The following is an 18755-nucleotide window of genomic DNA, read 5'->3' as shown; positions in this document are numbered from 1 at the left end:
AGTTGAATGAATGAGCTGCAGTCAGCAAATCAGAAGAGCTGTATCTTTTTACTGAGCTCATGTAGGCATCTCTGACTCATCCACTTTGAAGCCCTCAGTTCCCCTGCCTAGGAGTGTAGACCCACGGGTCATATAGGTATGTTATTGTCAATAAAAATGGATTTCTCCCACTGGAAACCTAAGTTGGTTCCAGTTTGGTTTCTCTCTCTCAGTCTTCAAACGTTTTGAGAGTGACATTAAATTATAGGTTAGTCTTTGTCCAAAAAGGAGTGAGTGGAGAATATGCCATAAAAAGAGTATCAAAGGAGAAGGAAGACAAGCGGAACTAAGATCTAATATTCGCACTATGAGCCTAACTGTACTACTATAACTCCATGCGGCAATATAATCATGCTCATTTTCACAGATCAGAAAAATAATGTTCAGTTGGTTGGGAAATCTGATGAAGACAGGTTGGCCATTAAATCTCATACTTTTGCTACTATAGCATACAATGTAGGCACAAAAGATGCCTTCTTACTTCAATATTCTCTTTTGTGTTGTACTTCTTCTACTTATAATTATTTATTATTCAACCAAATTAGCTAACATTTACTCAGAGCCTACTATGAGCCAGATACTAAAGCTCATTGCTTTAGATATATATTATCTTTGAAAAATCGTATGAGCTTTGTACTGTCCCCATACCATTGATATCAAAACTGAGTCTTAGACTTACTTTGAATATAGTTCATAAGCAGTAAGCAACAGAACAAGAATTCAAACCCTGATTTGTATGAATATAACCCCTGGTCTTCCCACTTTACCACGGTGAGCATTGCATTTTTGTTAAAATAAATAAGGGTGAAACTTCAGATAACCCACCCAGAATTGTCTCTGAATCTTGCCATTGCCTTGGAAGGGAAGGAAAAGTTCTGGTAAGGGAAAAACATTCCAGCTCATCAGCCGGTACCTTTGACCTCTTCAGTGTACAAACCATGTCATAGTAATAAGCCCTCAGCCTTTAGGGCAGAAAAAGGATGAATGGAGTGGAGAAGTTTTGTGCAAGTCACTTTATATAGAATAAATAGGAAAGTGAGTTTAAGTCGCCAGATAACAGATATGTGATGATGCAAAGTACTTCATGACAGGTAAATATTAGTTCTGAACAATAACTGAAAAACAGAAGGATGATCCTCAAAATGATATCACCATAACTTGCAAAATATATAATAAAATATTGACCATCCTTGCAGAATACACCTAATAAGCTTTGAACTCTTTAGTAAGTTTAATATAAATAAGGAAGTAGCATTTCTGTATGCTAAACCACCTCTTTTCAAAAGCATTTGGAATTGATAAAATTAGTTTAAAAGCATTTTGAAATTGATAAAATTTTTCAAATTGTTTCATGACTTCTACCTCTACAGAGACTATCTGAAGCTTCACTTTTAATCCAAATCAGTTTTCAGCAAGGTATGAATTTCAAATTAAAATTTTGACCCTTTTTCATCTAAAGGCATTTTTTCCCCATGTGACCTCATGGCCATTAGAATCAAGAGTAATCTAAGTATCATACTGTTCCTGATTAGCAACTTTGTATCATGTACATTCCAGAACTTCCTTAAGAGTTTCTTTCAGATTCTAAGAAACAGCAACAGCAACTGTGTTACACTAAAATGCTACTTCTCACATGCCCTTCAAAAATACTTCTGTGCCTCTGCATGTTATGCTGATGGAATTGGCAATCATAAAGTCCCACTGCAATAATATGAAAATTGCTCAAGTAATCTTCAGTCTATGCCCAAGAGCTAAGCTGTTCAGGCTGCTTTCCCATAATGTGTAAGAATGGAATTTTACTTTTCTTAAGATAATTTTTTAAATTTATATATATTTTTAAAAGTTTATTTATTTTGAGAGTGAGAGAGCACATGTGCATGTGCATGCATGCAAATGAGGAAGAGGCAGAGAGAGAGGGAGAGAGAATCCCAAGCAGGCTCTGGGCTGTCAGCACAGAGCCTGACACAGGGCTCGATCCCACAAACCGCAAGTTCATGACCTGAGTGTAAATCAAGAGCTGGACACTCAACCAAGTGAGCGACTCAGGTGCCCCAAAATTTATGTAATATTTTAAAAACAATTTCTTTGATTCTGGAAACTATTAAATGCACTAAGAATAACAATGAACTTTTAAAAACATATTTTCCAAATCTGATGCACAGTCTGACTGACAAAAAGGAGTGTAATTACAGATATCTTTTTTAATGTTTATTTATTTTTGAGAGAGAGAGGGAGAGAGAGACAGAGCATGAGTGGGGGAGGGGCAGAGAGACAGGGAGACACAGAATAAGAAGCAGGCTCCCGGCTCTGAGCTGTCAGTACAGAGCCTGACTTGGGGCTTGAAGCAAGAACCATGAGATTATGACCTGAGCCGAAGTCATACACTCAACCAACTGAGCTACCCAGGCGCCCCAAAAGGAGTGTGATTAAAGGATAACAAGGTAGAATTTTTGAAATTGGGACGGTTCTGAAAAATCTTGGGACTTAAGAGTGACCATGACAATCATATAGCATTTTTCACTTTTCATTATCCTTTAAACAAGTAGTCTGCAATTCCTCAACGTTAGCAATGCAGTGCTCTGAATTTAAAATGAAAGTAGTAAATCATCAGAATCTGTTCTTTATGTCTGAAAAAGAATTAAGTCATGCAGAAAATGCCTTATGGTGTCTTTGAGTGCTCATGCATCAGTACACTCTATTGCTCTGAAAAACTTCTTGGAGAAGACGCAGAGGCAGATTCATATTTGCTTCTTAGGAGAGTCATAATATGTGTCCTCTACTTTCAAGTTTATTTCCATTTGCTCAATCAGTGATTCTGCTTCATTCATAAGAATCTTAGAGTTAGGAAATCAGAAAAGATGAATCTATAAGCTGTTTGCTGCCACTTACTGGATAACCACTCTTCTTGCCTAAATAAATGCAGAGGAATTTTTAACTATTTCCTGACAGTCATATTTATGAACGTTCAAATTTCTACAAGGGTCAGAAAAATGTCTGGGACAAAATTGATAAGAAAATTAATTTTCAAATCTGTTATATGTCTTCTTGATAAAATACATACTCCCTCCTGGTATCTAGTTTATTTTTTGCCCAGGAGAAGAAAAGGAGAGTTTGTATCTAAAGGAGAAGATCTAGGAAAGAGACGAAGGGTAGAATACCCTACAGAATAAGGAGCGAAGAAGAACATTAGCAGTTAATTATAACTCCTGGAGTGTTCCGACAGCACAAAGCTACAAAATGGGAAGCTCTTCTCAGAATGAGTATCGTCTGTTGCCTCCACCACCGATGTTTGTACAGTTTATTTGCTTTGGTACAGAATATTCCAGTCGCGTGGCCACGTCATTTACCGCAGGTCAGCTCCCCCACTTATGCAGTCCCCAAAATGTATGAAAAAGAAGCCTTTGACCACTGTCACAAACAGGTGTCTAATCTTTCTACTACTACATTTTTTTGCTCTTGGTTGTGCCTCAGCTGTTACTGAGGTCTGCATACTTAAAGCTAGGAACATCAGCTCATCCAAATATCCTACTTGGGGGTGGGGAGTGATTTTGGCTTATGAGGTAATTGTAGTCTTTTGTGGACATCTGTGTAAATTTAGTCAGAATGCCTACAGTTCTCATCCCCAAAAAAGTTTTATCAAAAAATGTTATCAGGGGCACCCGGGTGGCTCAGTCGGTTGACCGTCCGACTTCAGCTCAGGTCACGATCTTGCGGTCCGTGAGTTTGAGCCCTGCGTCAGGCTCTGGGCTGATGGCCCAGAGCCTGGAGCCTGCTTCCAATTCTGTGTCTCCCTCTCTCTCTGCCCCAACCCCGCTCATGCTCTGTCTCTCTCTGTCTCAAAAATAAAATTAAAAAATGTTAAAAAATTAAAAAAAAATGTTATCAGAAAAAAAATTTGAGTTAAATTAGCCCTGCATGACAGAATGTTATATATCTGAGCTGGAATCACCTTTAAAGGCAACTCATAATTCTTAGATAATGGAGAAGTTTCTTCTCCAAGAAGCTAGTAGTTTCTTTCTCTCATACAGGAAGATGTTTTTGAAGTGAAGGACAATGCTGATATTGATGATAATTAACAACATGGAGCTCTTTGCATGTGCTAATAAGCATCTTGCATAGACCATTGCATTTACTCTGTACAACACCATGAGTAGGTAGAAGAATACGATTTGACAGATAAAGAAACTGATACTCCAAAAGGCAGAGCAACTTTCACAGGGTGCACAGCTATGTAAGTGCAGAGATGGGACTGTTACTGATGTTGACAACAGAGCACACCTCTTAACCACTATGCTTTCTTACATCCCCAATTAATTTAGGTAAGTATTAATATTCTCAGCATAATAATTTTCTGGCTACCATTTGTCGATATTACAATTAATGAAATATATTAGCTTGTATATTTTTTAAGGTATGTACAGAATAAGCATCTATATCTCTAAACCAGATACATTTGGGGGGATTATGACTCTCACTGGGCTACCTCTACTCTCGTCTCTCTCCTCACACTCAGTCTATCCCAAGCAGACTTTGTGCTGACCCTCAAGGGTGCTCCTCATTCTGCGTCCCCGTGGCAGCAAAGGCAATGTCTCTACTAGAGAAAGAGAAGAAAGATTGTTGGATAGATCTGGTACATTTCACAGTAGGGACTGGCATGACCTGCCAGCGATTTGGATGTGGATGTTCTGGAAAGGAAGGAATAAAGGCTATCTCCAGGTTCTTGGCCAAAAGTCCTAAGTGGGCCATTTTATGAAAAGGGAAGCTTGGGTAAAGAGCAGGCTTAGACTCCAAAAACTTTTTTTTGAACATGTTGAGTTTGAGGTGTTTATGAAACACTGAAGTGGAAGAGTCAAGGAGGCAATTGGTTTGGGGTGTGGAATCAAAAGACAGGTCTGGGTCAGAAATTAAGAGTGGGGGTGTGTATTCACAGAGATAGCACATGTAAACACCTCCAGCAGTCTTCTCCTGACTTCCAGTCTGGGTTGGAACCTCCCTGTGTCCAGCATTGCACTCTGAACTTCCCCCTCTACTGTGAGGATGATTTCCTCCTTTACTGACACCATCCCACAGCCAGAAAGTGTCCCCCATTCAACAGTGAGCTAGTTGCATGGGGCCAGTGACTGGTCTCCCAATCTGGTTCTGTGAACGCTATTCACCCAAAAAGAAAGTGGGTATCCAACATTAGCCCATACTCAAGGCAAGAAAAATAAGCTACACCCCTTGAAGGGAGGAGTTTTAAAGAATCTGTGGACGTGTCTTTAAAACCACCGCACTTGACAAAATATTCTTATGCTTTCGTTGGTTTTGAGTTTACACAAGCAATCGCTGAGTGAGTTGAACACTGAAATTTCACTCTCAATTTTTGAGATGACTAGTTATGAACCAAATTCTTAACTCTTCTCAAATTTGACCGCAGGGTTATCTTTGCTTTGAGACCAAACTTGGAATTACAAAAAACTTTATGACTTACAGAATTGTTCTTACTTCTAAACAAGTATACATGAAAGAATACTCAAGATTGATTAATTTCATTATTAGTTTACATTGATAATCAGAATAATACTACCTTTCTGCCACCAGACTTCTAGGAGAAGACAAAAAAGATTAAAAAAAAAAAAAAAAAAAGAATGCTTGCCAACTTTGCAAATGCTGAGTTTTAATTGCTAATTTACTTTTGTTAATTTACAATGGGCAGTAAAATGGTTAAGTGCTGTTCTTATCAATATCTGCTCTTTCAAGAAAGTTTGCTGAGAAGTGGAAATACTACCGCTAGTCATGAGGTTTTTGTTTGCTCAAGGATTAGTAAGGCAAAGAGAGCCAAAGGCCAGCTCTAGAATCTGTGTGATGTTATATGTTATCCTAATATATCATTAAATGAAGGCTCTGCTAAATCTTTTAAAAAGAAGTTGGTACAAGTCTCTTATTTTTTTTTTTAATTTTCTTAATGTTTATTTTTGAGAGAGAGACAGAGTACTAGTGGGGGAGGGACAGAGAGAGAAGAAGACACAGAATGCAGAGCAGGCTCCAGGCTCTGAGCTTTCAGTACAGAGCTGGACGTGGAGCTCAAACCCATGAACCGTGAGATCACGACCTGAATCGAAGTCGGATGCTGAACCTACTGAGCCACCCAGGGGCCCCTAGAAGTCCCTTATTTAACTTCGTTCTTAAGAAACTATTTTACAATGTCATAAAATCATTTTTTTAAATATTTTTATCAAGGCATTTTTGCCAAAGTACCAATGGAAATACAAGATCGTCATTTACATGCTATAAATCAGGTGTTAACTTCCTGTTTTCTTCTGAAAAGAATCATTAAATTTTTTTGCACTCCATTTTCTCTGCCATCATTGAATTTTCCTATATTCAACTACTATTAGTATTTCCTGCTATTTCAGACCTGACCTGAGCTTTTCTCTTCACTAGGTAAAGCGCCAGATTACAGAATACTGTCATGTAGATATATTTTCACTGGTTTAAAAAATGTACTCTGTGAGAGCAGCAAAAAAGAGTAATTCCAGACCCTCAACTGCTTTTGTGTTGAGGGTCCCTGGACCTCTTCCCATTAGATGAGCATTTGCTTCCTGCCGGAATACCTAAACAGGTGGGAAGTTGGTGCCTCACATGGCAGCCAGTTCCATTTTGGGACACCCATAATAATTTTATATAGAACATTTATTTTTAAATAGACCGATCTACATCCCCCATTATTATTATTATTATTATTATTATTATTATTATTTTGAAGGGGACAGAAGGGCAGAGAGCGAGGGAGAGAGAGAGAATCCCAAGCAGGCTCTGCACCATCAGCGGGGCTCAAACCCACGAACCATGAGATCACAACCTGAGCCAAAATCGAGAGTTGGATGCTCAACCAATTGAGCCATTCTTCTGAGTAGCTGACTCTAACTGATTTCTCAGGCTGTGCTGCATGATCTCATTCCTCTTCTCTGACTCAGGTACTTCAACCACTCCACTCTTTTTCTTGTAGAACAGTGTTCTTCCAGCAGTTTCTCATGTGTTAGATTTCCTCAATCCTCTCAACCCAGCAATCTGTATCCTTCAGGCCCGCTCTTTTTCAGTAATGGACTGTCAGGAATCTGTTCCCAGCTCAGAGTTTGGTCACACAGAGCCAGATCTTTCCCTAGCCAGACTACACATAGGTCCAACCCCACGGAATAATACTGCCCTTATCTACACACACTGGGTGGGAGGGAGGCACTAACAGCACAGGACCCAAGGCTTGTTGTGTGGAGGGAATCGTGTGAAGCATTTAGCCCAGAAGCTGATATATAGTAAGCATTTAGTAAATATTAGCCATGTATGTAATTTAAACATCAAATCCTGCTCTATTGTCAGCGTCTGGTGGTGGAATGTCTCACAGGAACTTCTCTGCTCCCAGGCATGGGTCCTTGGGCTTCCTGCCTTGGAAATGTAGCAGCCAGAACCACTGGGAAGGTGAAGAGCTTCCCCAAGGATGACTCTTCCAAGCCCGGCCACCTCCCTGCCTTCCTGGGATACAAGGCTGTCATGGCTCACATAGTATGAGAGGTCCACAGGCCAAGATCCAAGGTGAACAAAGAAGGATGTTGTGGAGGCTGTGGCCATTGTGGAGATGCCACCCACGGCGGTTGTGGGCAACATGGACTGTGTGGAGACCCCTGGAGGCCTCTGTGCCTTTAAGACCATCATTGCCATGAGCACATCAGTGATGAATGCAAAAGGTGCTTCTATAAGAACTGGCCTAAGTCTAAGAAAAAGGCCTTCACCAAGTACTGAAAGCAGTGGCAGGAAGATGATGGCAAGAAGCAGCTAGAGAAGGACTTCAACAGCAGGAAGAAGTACTGCCAAGGTGATCTGTGTCATCGCCCACACTCTACACCTGCTTCCTCTACACCAGAAGGCCCGCCTTACGGAGATCCAGGTGAATGGAGGCACTGTGGCCAAGAAGGTGGCCTGGGCCCGTGAGACGCTAGAGCAGCAGATGCCTGTGAACCAAGTGTTTGGGCAGGATAAGATGATCGATGTCATTGGTATCACAAAGGGCAAAGGCTACAAAGAGGTCACCAGCCACTGGCATACCAATGAGCTACCCTGCAAAACCCACGGGAGGCTGTGTAAGGTTGCCCGTATTGGGGCATGGCATCCGACTCAAATGGCCTTCTCTGTGGCTCGGGCTGGGCAGAAAGGTTACCATCACCGCACTGAGATCAACAAGAAGATCTACAAGATTGGCCAGGGCTACCTCACGTAGGATGGCAAGCTCATCAAGAAAAATGCTTCCACCGACTATGATCTGTCTGACAAGAGCATCAACCCTCTGGGTGGCTCTGTCCACTACAGTGAAGTGACCAATGATGTCATCACGCTGAAAGGCTGTGCAGTAGGAACCAAGAAGCCAGTGCTTACTCTCCATGAGTCCTTGTTGGTGCAGACTAAATGGCGGACCTTGGAGAAGACTGACTGTAAATTCATTGACACCACCTCCAAGCTTGGTCATGGCTGATTCCAGACGGCGGAGGAAAATACAGCTTTCATAGGACCACTTAAGAAAGACCAAATTACAAAGGAAGAAAGAGCTTAACGTCAGCAGCTGATTGTGCAGCTGGTGGAATCTCAATAAAAATTATTTTCCAGGGGCGCCTGGGTGGCGCAGTCGGTTAAGCATCCGACTTCAACCAGGTCACGATCTCGCGGTCCGGGAGTTCGAGCCCCGCGTCGGGCTCTGGGCTGATGGTTCAGAGCCTGGAGCCTGTTTCCGATTCTGTGTCTCCCTCTCTCTCTGCCCCTCCCCCGTTCATGCTCTGTCTCTCTCTGTCCCCAAAAAAAATAAATAAACGTTGAAAAAAAAAATTAAAAAAAAAATTATTTTCCAGCGGTGGGGAGGCGGGGGATAGAATCCTCTTTTTTATCAACATACTGTGGGAAAGAACTGTCACCTCCTGCATCCTGAATACCAGAATACTCTGAATGTAGCCCAAATCCAGATTCAGCTCCCTCATTGTACATGGCTCACTCATACTGAGATCATCAAAACTCCTGAGTCTTTTATATACATGCTCCTAGCTGACCACATCTTTCTCATCTGCACTTGAACAGTTTGTTTTGCTGTTGTTACTCTTAGTGGGGTTTTCAAAAATTACTTAATTTTAATATGTTAAGCGCAACCTATGGAAATCATTTTGGATTCTGTGTACTCACTGTACTTTCCAGCTGAATGGAACTCCTGGAAACTCCAGTTGTTGTTTGCATCCCTGCTTCTGAGACTTTAGAGGATACAGTGTATTCTTTGCCAAAAAGAATAGCTTCATTCCTCACAGCTCCTTGCCCGGCTGGCCTGGGAGCAGCTGCAAGTTCCCAGTTAGCTTCAGGCTTTGCATGGTGTTCTAGGCTTCCATGAATCCTCTGGTGGTTCCTCTTCCTTATGCAACCCATGTGTGTTTTCTGGTGGGGCCACTTTTCACATATTGTTTGCTCAGTAAAACTGTGGGTCATGTCAATGCCAATCAACTCTCACCCTCCAGTTTACTGTATCAGTTACCATGTCCCACCCATCAGGCTCATGGGAGGTGATGGAGTTGCTAGAGAAGATATTTATGAGGTTTATGCAAACCCCCATTCCCTACCTCTAGCATTAAACTTAGACTTCCAAAACACATAGCTCACTTTCTCCCTTTTGAGAGGACAAAATACTTACAAGTCAAAATTCTAGTTAATTGGCTTATCTTGGACAAATTTAGGAACTTTTCTGGACACAATAAAATGGGGGGGGGGGGGGTTGGACTGAGATTACCCCAGTTGCCTAAGGAGCAGAGAATTCTGTAATTCATCTTAGTTCTGTTTCCACTGAAAAATTAGTCTCGTGTTAGGGTCTCTCCAATCCTGTGGGATTATAGTATCAGTATTGTCCAGCTTTATTGTTTATTCGTAGCTTTGAACCAACAATGCAAAGTGATCCATGATGATCGTAATTTCCAACACAAGCCCACAGCAAAAATACCTTGGGTGTCTCAACATTTTCAAATTTCTGGCGTGAAATACTCACTTCCAAAAAATTATTTGCATATAGAAAATTATTGCTTAAATGATATGCAATCTGAGTTCCACACTTAGACATGTATATACTTATTTACTGGAATTCCCCATTGGTTGCCCCATGAGACACCTCACACCTAACATCTTTCCACACAAAATGCCTCCTCTTCCTGAATGGTTTTGGTGAGCAGCACTACCAGAGCATTGGTTGAAGGAGTCAAACCAGATGTCTTCCCTTCCCTTCAGTCCCCCTGCTCATCCTGCCTTTGTCCCTCTACCATTTGGTCATCAAGCACTATTGAAACAAGTTACTCTCTATCAGTCAAAACCACCTCCTCTTCCTCTCCTCTGCCACTGCCTGAGTTCATGCCTTTCTCTGTAACCGCCTCCAGGCTCACAGTCCTCCTGTCTGTCCTCCACCATGCTATGCTGCCAATGCAATCAATCAAAACAACAAATCTGGGGGTGCCTGGTGAGCTCAGTTGGTAGAGCATGCAACTCTTGACCTTGAGGTTGTGAGTTTGAGTAACCTTATCCTTTAATTCCAAGCTCATACACTCTTCCTTTGTGAAACCTTCCTAAGAGACAGTCAGTCTCTGTGTCCCACTCCTTCGTTAGAGAGTAAATATCTGCTTCCTCGTCTGACCCCCTCTTTTGTTCACAGTGGAAACTGTGGGGGCCTTTTTTTTTTGTCTTTGTATTTGTAAGATTAGTACAGGACCTGTAACATAGTAGGGCTCAATAAAAGTCTGTTAAATAAAAGAGAAACCAAACAAGAATCCCTAGTAGGACTGACACTAAATAATTAAAATCATTAGCTCTTCTGATCACATGATTTGCAAGGCCTATGACAAAGTTCCAGAGGAAGAAGGCATCACTGGTGTCCCTCATTATGTCATCATTTGCATGCCTGCTTCTAGAAAATACTGTAGAATGGCGTTTGACTAGGGTGGCAGTGCTAAGCCTCTATGATCGGGGCATGGTGACCTGCCAAAGATATCCATCCCATCAACCTTCTTGAGCACTTTATGCACTGTCATTAAGAAGAAAAACAAGCTCTTCTCATTGCAGCAGGTCAAAAGTAATCACCTCTCCCCAGTGATAGGTCCCACTAAAATCTGCTTTGGGGGAACTTGGCCGCACATGGATATTCAAAACACACAAGAGCAATGAAAGACATAAATAAATATACATATAAATAACCTCAATCTCAGAGAAAATGTACAAGGACAGCATAAGAAACCTTCTTTCCTTTCCCATTTGAGAGTAAGTAAATGGCTGGCATTATGCCCCATTAATCTCCAACACTTCAGCGTGTATTTCCTATCAAGTAAGACATTCTCCGATATAACCACAATATAACCATTAAAATCAGGAAATTAATATTGATACTTTACTATAATACAATTCTCAGGGTCTATTCAAGTTCCATCAATTATTGCAAGCATGCACTTTGTAAGAAAAAGAGGCAGTCTTAAATTCAGATCTTGCAAAACAGACACCACATTTAGTTATCATGTCTCCTTAGTTTTGTTCTATCTGGAACAGTTCTTGGTCTTTCCTTGACTATCCTATCATAAGCATGACCTTTTCAATGTTTACAGGCCATTCATTTTGCATAATTTTCTTCAGTTTGGGTTTGTCTGGTTCATCTTCATGAGTAGGTAGGAATATCACAGAAGTGATGGTGATGTGTTCTCATTTTATCCTATTCAAGTGACATGTGATTTGTATTTGTACCATTATGGTGACATTAACTTCGATCACTTAAGTTCCTATCTGCTTGGCTTCTGCACTGTGAAATTATTTTTTTCCCCTTTGTAATTAATAAATAGTTTGTAAGGGGGTTTTGATATTATGTATCACTCCTCATCAAACTATTAACTTAGTCATTACTTTTTTTTAAAGCTAACTTACTTATTTTGAGAAAGAGACAGAGAGTGCAAGTAGGGGAGGAGCAGAGACAGAGGAGAGAACCCCAAGCCCGCCCTGCACTGTCAGTGTGGAGCCCAACGCAGAGCTTGAATTCACAAACCGAAAGACCATGACCTGAGTCGAAGTTGGAGGCTTAACCAACTGAGCCACCCACACACCCTTAATCACTACTTTTTAAATATATGTTTGAATTCATGGTTTTGTACTTTATTCAATGCATTACAAATTTTTTTAATGTTTTTTGAGGAGGTGGGGAGAGGGGCAGAGAGAGAGGGAGATGCAGAATCGCAAGCAGGCTCCAGGCTCTGAGCTGTCAACACAGGGCCAGATGCGGGGCTCCAGATCATGTACCATGAGATCATGACCTGAGCCAAAGTCGGACGTTTAATCAACTGAGCCACCCAGGTGCCGCCATTTTAGTCTGCTACTATTATTATTCATTTTCTTTCTCAAATTGCCCTAGATTTTTCCAGTAAAAGTCCTTATAAGGTGGTCTCTGTGTCCCCATTATTCTTTGAGCACTTCTTTATTCCAGGCTGTACAAGAAGTTCCAGACTTATCTCGTACTTTCTCTACAGCAGTACTGAAGTCAACCAATTCTCCAAGGACCTCTGAAGAGGGACACTTAGAAACCAAGATGTGAATGCTAGATGCATGCAATGCTATTGGGAGTGCCACTGCTCCCAGACCCTCTCAGTGGACAAAGCTAGGAATATACATATTTGAATTTGAATATCTCGCTCCCTCTCTTCTCTTTTGTCTGTCTATTGAAAACCATGAGTTCACACCCCAATCTTCAATTCCAGCCCAACACCATTATCCTTAATATTTTCTTACTTGTCAATCAATGTAATGATTCCTCTATAGCTGACACAACTACCTCCATCCCTGTGGATGCCCTCTTCACCACCCGCATGCCAGACAGCTCCTTCACATGGACACACTCTTCACTTGCTTAGGCTCTGACACCCAACCTGGGCCACCAGGAATCTACTAGTGCACCCACATCATTCACCACCTTGCTCAATCCCACCTTATAGGTTTTGGACCAAATTGAACATGGCTCAATTCCTAGTTTCTGGACTGTGTCTGTGACCTCTTGCTTTCTAGGTATACATCTTAGTATAAACTATGGCTCTAGACTACAGATTTTATTAGCCTCCTCTCAAGAACATTGGAGCCCTATTCCAGCCTAAGGCTTTAAAAGCTGAAAATCTAATACTTCCCCACTACCTCAGATGGGGGGCCATCCTTATTCTCTGTTACCATATAAGAATCACAGTCCTGGCCTGACCTGCTTAGTAGCAGACCTAGAACGTGTCAGGCCACAGCTTTATCATGCTCACTGCTCTAAGTTTTCTTCTTATTTTTGGCCCACAGACATTTAAATCTTGTCTTGGGCACAGTAATATATCCTTACAGATTTCTCTTTTTATACTTTATGTAACTTTGCTATGTATTTGGAATATAGAAAACTAGACATAATCTGGGAAGAGGTAAGAAATGGGAGAGAGTTTCTATATCTTTCAACAGGATGATAATATAGGTAGAAAGGGTCATAAGTTAAAGTGCCAAAATCCTTTTAAGAAGCAGTATGGAGTTTGACTCCTTTGTTGTAATTTTTATTATTAAGACTATGAGTTCTGTGGGAGAGAGTAAGAGGGGTGCTGCTGAGGGGCTCCCTTGGTCTGGCCCTCAGCTTTGAAGGACTGTGCTCAGAGCTGATGGGCACTCAGAACCTGCACTAATCCAACTTCAATGCCTTTATTTTGATGCTAAGGTAAAATTTCAGGTATGTATTGCACTGGTCCCTTTTAATGCTCTGGAAGCAATTTCATATTTGCCATTTTATTTTATTTTTTTTCTCAAAAAGAGCCCCCCTAATTCTAAAAATGTTTACAATTCTGGATCTGTCCCTCACAAATTCTGGATCTGTCCCTGTAAAGAACTTACAGTTAAGTCTCAGTGTAAATTTCCAATGAAGGAAGGTAATTTTCTAGAGAGCATATGACTTAATGGAGGCTGAATTAATCCTCAGAAGGTTCCTAGGTTGCTTTGAGAGCAAGAGAGATGGGTGATCTTGGGGGTAGTTTATGTCGACCATGTAAATTTCAAAGCTATTCTGACCCACGTATGGAGTGTGTCTATAATTCCTGCATGATCAGTTTTGTATCTCTTGACTATCTCCTTCCAAAAGAATACTTTACTAACTGTGCCTCAAATCTTACTTTTTCTTTCTTTAGGATTCCATATACACCACCTCTTGCCAGTTCTTAATTAACACATTCTTTTTTTGTTAGTGGGTAAAATAATTGATTAGGTAACAGCTTTCAACTCCTCTTCCCTGCTTGCCCCTTGATCAAAATCTGACTGTTCCCTAATGCTTTCAACTTTATATTCACTGATCATCATCTAGGCTGGATTAATTCTATCATCTACTCTACAGATTTGCTGATCCCAGTTTAGTTCTCTGAAGGCCATCTTGTTTCCAGGTTACAGGGTCATCTATTGTCCTCATGCATTAGGCTTTGAAACTGTAAACACAATTTGAAATTAAAAATAGTTAAATAATTTAAAAATTGGGAAAAAATCCTATAGAAAGTAGACATGTAAATGGTTTCTCCCTTTATTAAAAGCTTTACTGGGGAAAGCTTCTGGAAGGCCTCAAATATAGAAGAGGCACCTACATTATACTACACAGATAGCAAAAGCAGAATATCCACAGATAGGCAGAAGATACACTTTGCACTTTCTCTGGATGAAACATCAAGCGTTGTGGATTAATTCCGTCGCAGGCAACCACTGCTTTAGGTACACAGTGCCCGCAGCAGTATACCTAAAGCAGTAACAGAAGACTTCTTTCCAAAGAGCTTAAATCTAACTCAAGAGTAAAACATACAAATGCAACATGATTCTGGTTATTTTCAAATTATCAGTAATTGTTAATAATTATTGGAGATAAGCCAAAGAGGTGAAGCCTGAAAGAAATTAATAACAAAAACAACAATGATGGCTGTCATTTATGAAGTCCAACTAGAAGATACTACCTATGGTGGTATTCTTAATATCTACATTTTACAGATGAAGAAACTGAGGTTCAGAGAGGTCTGACCAAGATCACATGGCCAATGGAAAAGGAGAATTATCATTCAAATCATTACTCCACATGGGCAAGTCAAGAGTTTGAGAAGAGTTTGAAAAGCAATCCAGGGGAAATGAGGTGAACAAGGCAGCCAAGGACCACCAGGCTGATTTAGTCAGAAGGCAGATCTAAAGTGGAAGACAGGAGGCAACAGAAGGGAGGGGGTAAGGGAGGGGGTTAGCTGCCAGCTGAGAAGAGAAGGGGGCTGAGAGGTTCTCAAAAATTTAGCCCTTTGGAGTTGATGTGATAAGCATGCAAAAATCAACCGGGGGGAGTGGTCCTCTTCTCATATAGCATTTTGCAGACCTGGCATCTAAAGACCTGGTGGGAAAAAGAACAGTCCTTGCAACCAGTAGTGTCATTAAAAAAGAGTCTACGTTGAAGAACATTTACCCATCATCTAGGATGTGCCTAAATACACAGTAAACAAAGATATCAGCAAAACAGTAACAGTGCAGTGTAAATGCTACAAATGCAACAAACAGGGTGACAATAGGGTAACTGGGGTAGGGGAACCAACTTTAGATAGGGAGATATTGGTCAATGTACCTTTTAACCACTCCCTATTCCCACAAATAGGAAACATGAATGAATCTCAGTGACTTTTTCAGAAATACATAAAAAGTGAAATATACATATGAAATGTACCTCATATATATGTGTATATATATTAATTAAATATACACATATTTAATTACATGAAACTACAAAGGTGTTGCACATTTTTATAAGAAGTGTTCCTTATTGTAAAACTAGCTATAAGGAATGTGCCCTTGAAAACCATCAAAAAGAATATAAACTGAATTCAAAGTCTGTGATTTCATAGGGAAGTTTCCAATTAGAAGGAAATATTTGGAACACATTTTGAAAGACTTAGAGAATAGTGGCATTATAAGGCAACATTTCCATTTCAAAGTACAAACAGAGTTTGAAATCTGCTGGCTTCACTAGAACATTTTTTTTAATGTTTATTTATTTTGAGAGAGAGAGTGAGAGCAGGGGAGGGGAGGGGCAGAGAGAATCCCAAGCACGGTCCAGGCTGTTAGCAAGGAGCCCAATGGCAGGGCTTGATCTTACAACCGTGAGATCATGACCTGAGCAGAAATCAAGACTCAAAGGCTGAGTGGACCGAGCCACCCAAGTGCCCCTTCACTAGAATATTTGTTAGTGAAAGTTGTGCTGTTAAAGAATAATCCCAGAGGTATCTGAAATTCCTACAAACTCCAGGAAATGCAAGTGCCCTTGGAGCATGCAACCGAAAAAGAGTTGGTTTCCTAAAAGCAAAACACCCTCAGATATATCCCAGGTGTCCCACGCTCAGAGAGAAAAACATGAAAGGTCACAGATGTGAAAATTACAAATGAATCAACAAGATCCACTCAGTCTTGATAGCAGGCACCCCAGACTCCAAGATGGCATCATCTATACCCGGGAAGGAGAAGAAGCCCATGGATGTCAAACTAGGAGGGCTGCCGAGCTGGATAATGATGTGGGATTTCACCCCAAAGGTGCTGCTGGAGCATTTCAAAGAGGTTACTACTGGTATTACATCAAGTATGTCAATCTGAAGAAAGGGGTATCGCTGGGATTTCTATGGTGCTGGCAGCTTATGTGCTTTTCAACTACTGTCGTTGCTACAAGGAACTCAAACAGGAGTGGCTAGGCAAGTACCACTGAAGAGGGCCCAGCGTGGAGGCACATTCTGCATTCCTGACCATGATCTTTGCCTGGCACTCTTGAATCCTTACATATTCTAATTTAGAGTTAATACCTACTAAAAGATGACTTGTACATGGAAAAAAATCCACTCAATCTTTCTTTCATTAAAATAATACTAACCCAACAAAAGAAAAGAACTATGGAGCAGAGGTGGCTATACCACAGGGCTACAGGAGTTTAAGCTTTGGGATCTCCTACCCCCCTGCCGCTGTCCCCCAATTTGCAAGACCCCCTTCCAAGATCCTATAAGGGATCTAGCAATGTATTTCTCAAGATGATATGTTTTTGAAAATTTAGAGAAAATTTTTAATTCAATTTCTTTTTTTTAATGTTTTATTTATTTTTTTAATTTTTTAATGTTTGTTTATTTTTGAGAGAGAGAGAGACACAGGGTGCAAGCGGGGGAGGGACAGAGAGATGGAGATGCAGAATCCAAAGCAGGCTCCAGGCCCTGAGCTGTCAGCACCGGAGCCTGATGTGGGGCTCAAACTCACAAACGGCGAGATCATGACTTGAGCCAAAGTCGGATGCTTAACCGACTGAGTCACCCAGGCACCCCTCAATTCTATTTCTTACCCTATATTGTATGAACTTCAGGCTCTAGACCCTGGATCCTGCTGACTGAATGTGTGCCTTGTACTACACACTACATTCAACGCTAGAGATACAAAGATGAACAAGGCACATCCTTCCTAGGGAGAAGCTTGGTGTAAAACAGAAACAAGAAAAATAATTGCAATGGGACACCTGCTTGGTTGTGGACTGTACAATGGGAACAGAAGCCCAAGAAATGCTCTTCTGTTGTTGTTATTAGCCTATTCATTAAAAATTTAAGCTTGGATTTCTTTTTTTAAGTGGTGAATATCCATTCATATGACACTTAAAGTAACACAGGAACTTGGGACAGTCAGGAGAACTGAAAGCACCAAAAGTATTCAGGTAATCCATAAGGTTCACATATAAGAACATACATAAGGAGATAAGAATGGAAAAAGAAGGGCAAGAGTGTGGGGCTTGGAGTTCCAGGTAAGGGACTCTCGCCTCTGTTCCAGATGGGTTTTCAGCAGAATATTACTATAAATAAGCCCTGCTTTAGAATGGCAGTTGTGTTGGGGTGCCTGATGGCTCAGTTAGTTGGGCGGCTGACTTCGGCTCAGGTCATGATCTTGGCAGTCTTTGGGTTTGGGCCCCATGTTGGGCTCTGTGCTGACAGCTCAGAGCCTGGACCCTGCTTCCGATTCTGTGTTTCCCTCTCTCTCTGCTACTCCCCTGCTTGCGCTCTCTCTCCCCCTCTCTCTCTCTCTCTCAAATAATAAACATTAAAAAAAAAAATTTAGAATGGCAGTTGTGCATGGAGCTGAGCTGGTTGAATGGAGACATGCTGGCAGAGCAGTTAAGAAAGTCTGGTCCAGGTAGTAGCAGCAGAATGAAAAGTAAGGGATGAGCTTAATAGACACAGGAGAAGAATCAGAACTTCAAACCTGATTTGGATGTGATGGCGGGAGGCCTAAGAAGGAGCCTCACATTACTCCGAGGCTTGGTGGACAATTAATAAGGTAAAAATTAATGACAACTCAAGAGGAAGACTGTCTGATTTGGGGAGGAAGATGTAAGCTTGAGCTCAGCTTCATTACTTCTGAGATACTAGTAGGTCAACAAAGTGAAAATGTCTCATTCTTTGCTACTCAGTGTGGTCTGTTGGGCAGCATCATTGGGAACCCCTATGAACTTATTAAATATGCAGTGCTTAAGCCACAGTCCTGCTGAATCTAATCGGTATTGTAAATCTGCACATGTAAAGCCCTGGGATCTGTCTTGGGTCCAAACTGCTCAGGACATCACCAAACTTCCTCTATTCTGGGGGTTAAAACTTCCAGGATTTAGGACC

General features: G+C 41.1%; 1 long non-coding RNA gene and 2 pseudogenes across 2 annotated transcripts in view; 2 read left to right on the top strand and 1 right to left on the bottom strand.

Moving 5' to 3' along the window:
• LOC123586001 overlaps positions 1-18755 on the bottom strand; it is a 201527-nt gene that overhangs the window by 128835 nt on the left and 53937 nt on the right. The window lies entirely within an intron of this gene.
• LOC123585999 lies at positions 7230-8665 on the top strand (annotated as a pseudogene).
• LOC123586000 lies at positions 16039-16961 on the top strand (annotated as a pseudogene).

Source organism: Leopardus geoffroyi, chromosome C3, assembly GCF_018350155.1.
Source record: "Leopardus geoffroyi isolate Oge1 chromosome C3, O.geoffroyi_Oge1_pat1.0, whole genome shotgun sequence".
Lineage (NCBI taxonomy): Eukaryota > Metazoa > Chordata > Mammalia > Carnivora > Felidae > Leopardus > Leopardus geoffroyi.
The sequence above is the reverse complement of the archived record's forward strand: the minus strand, read 5'-3'. Positions and strand labels throughout refer to the sequence as shown.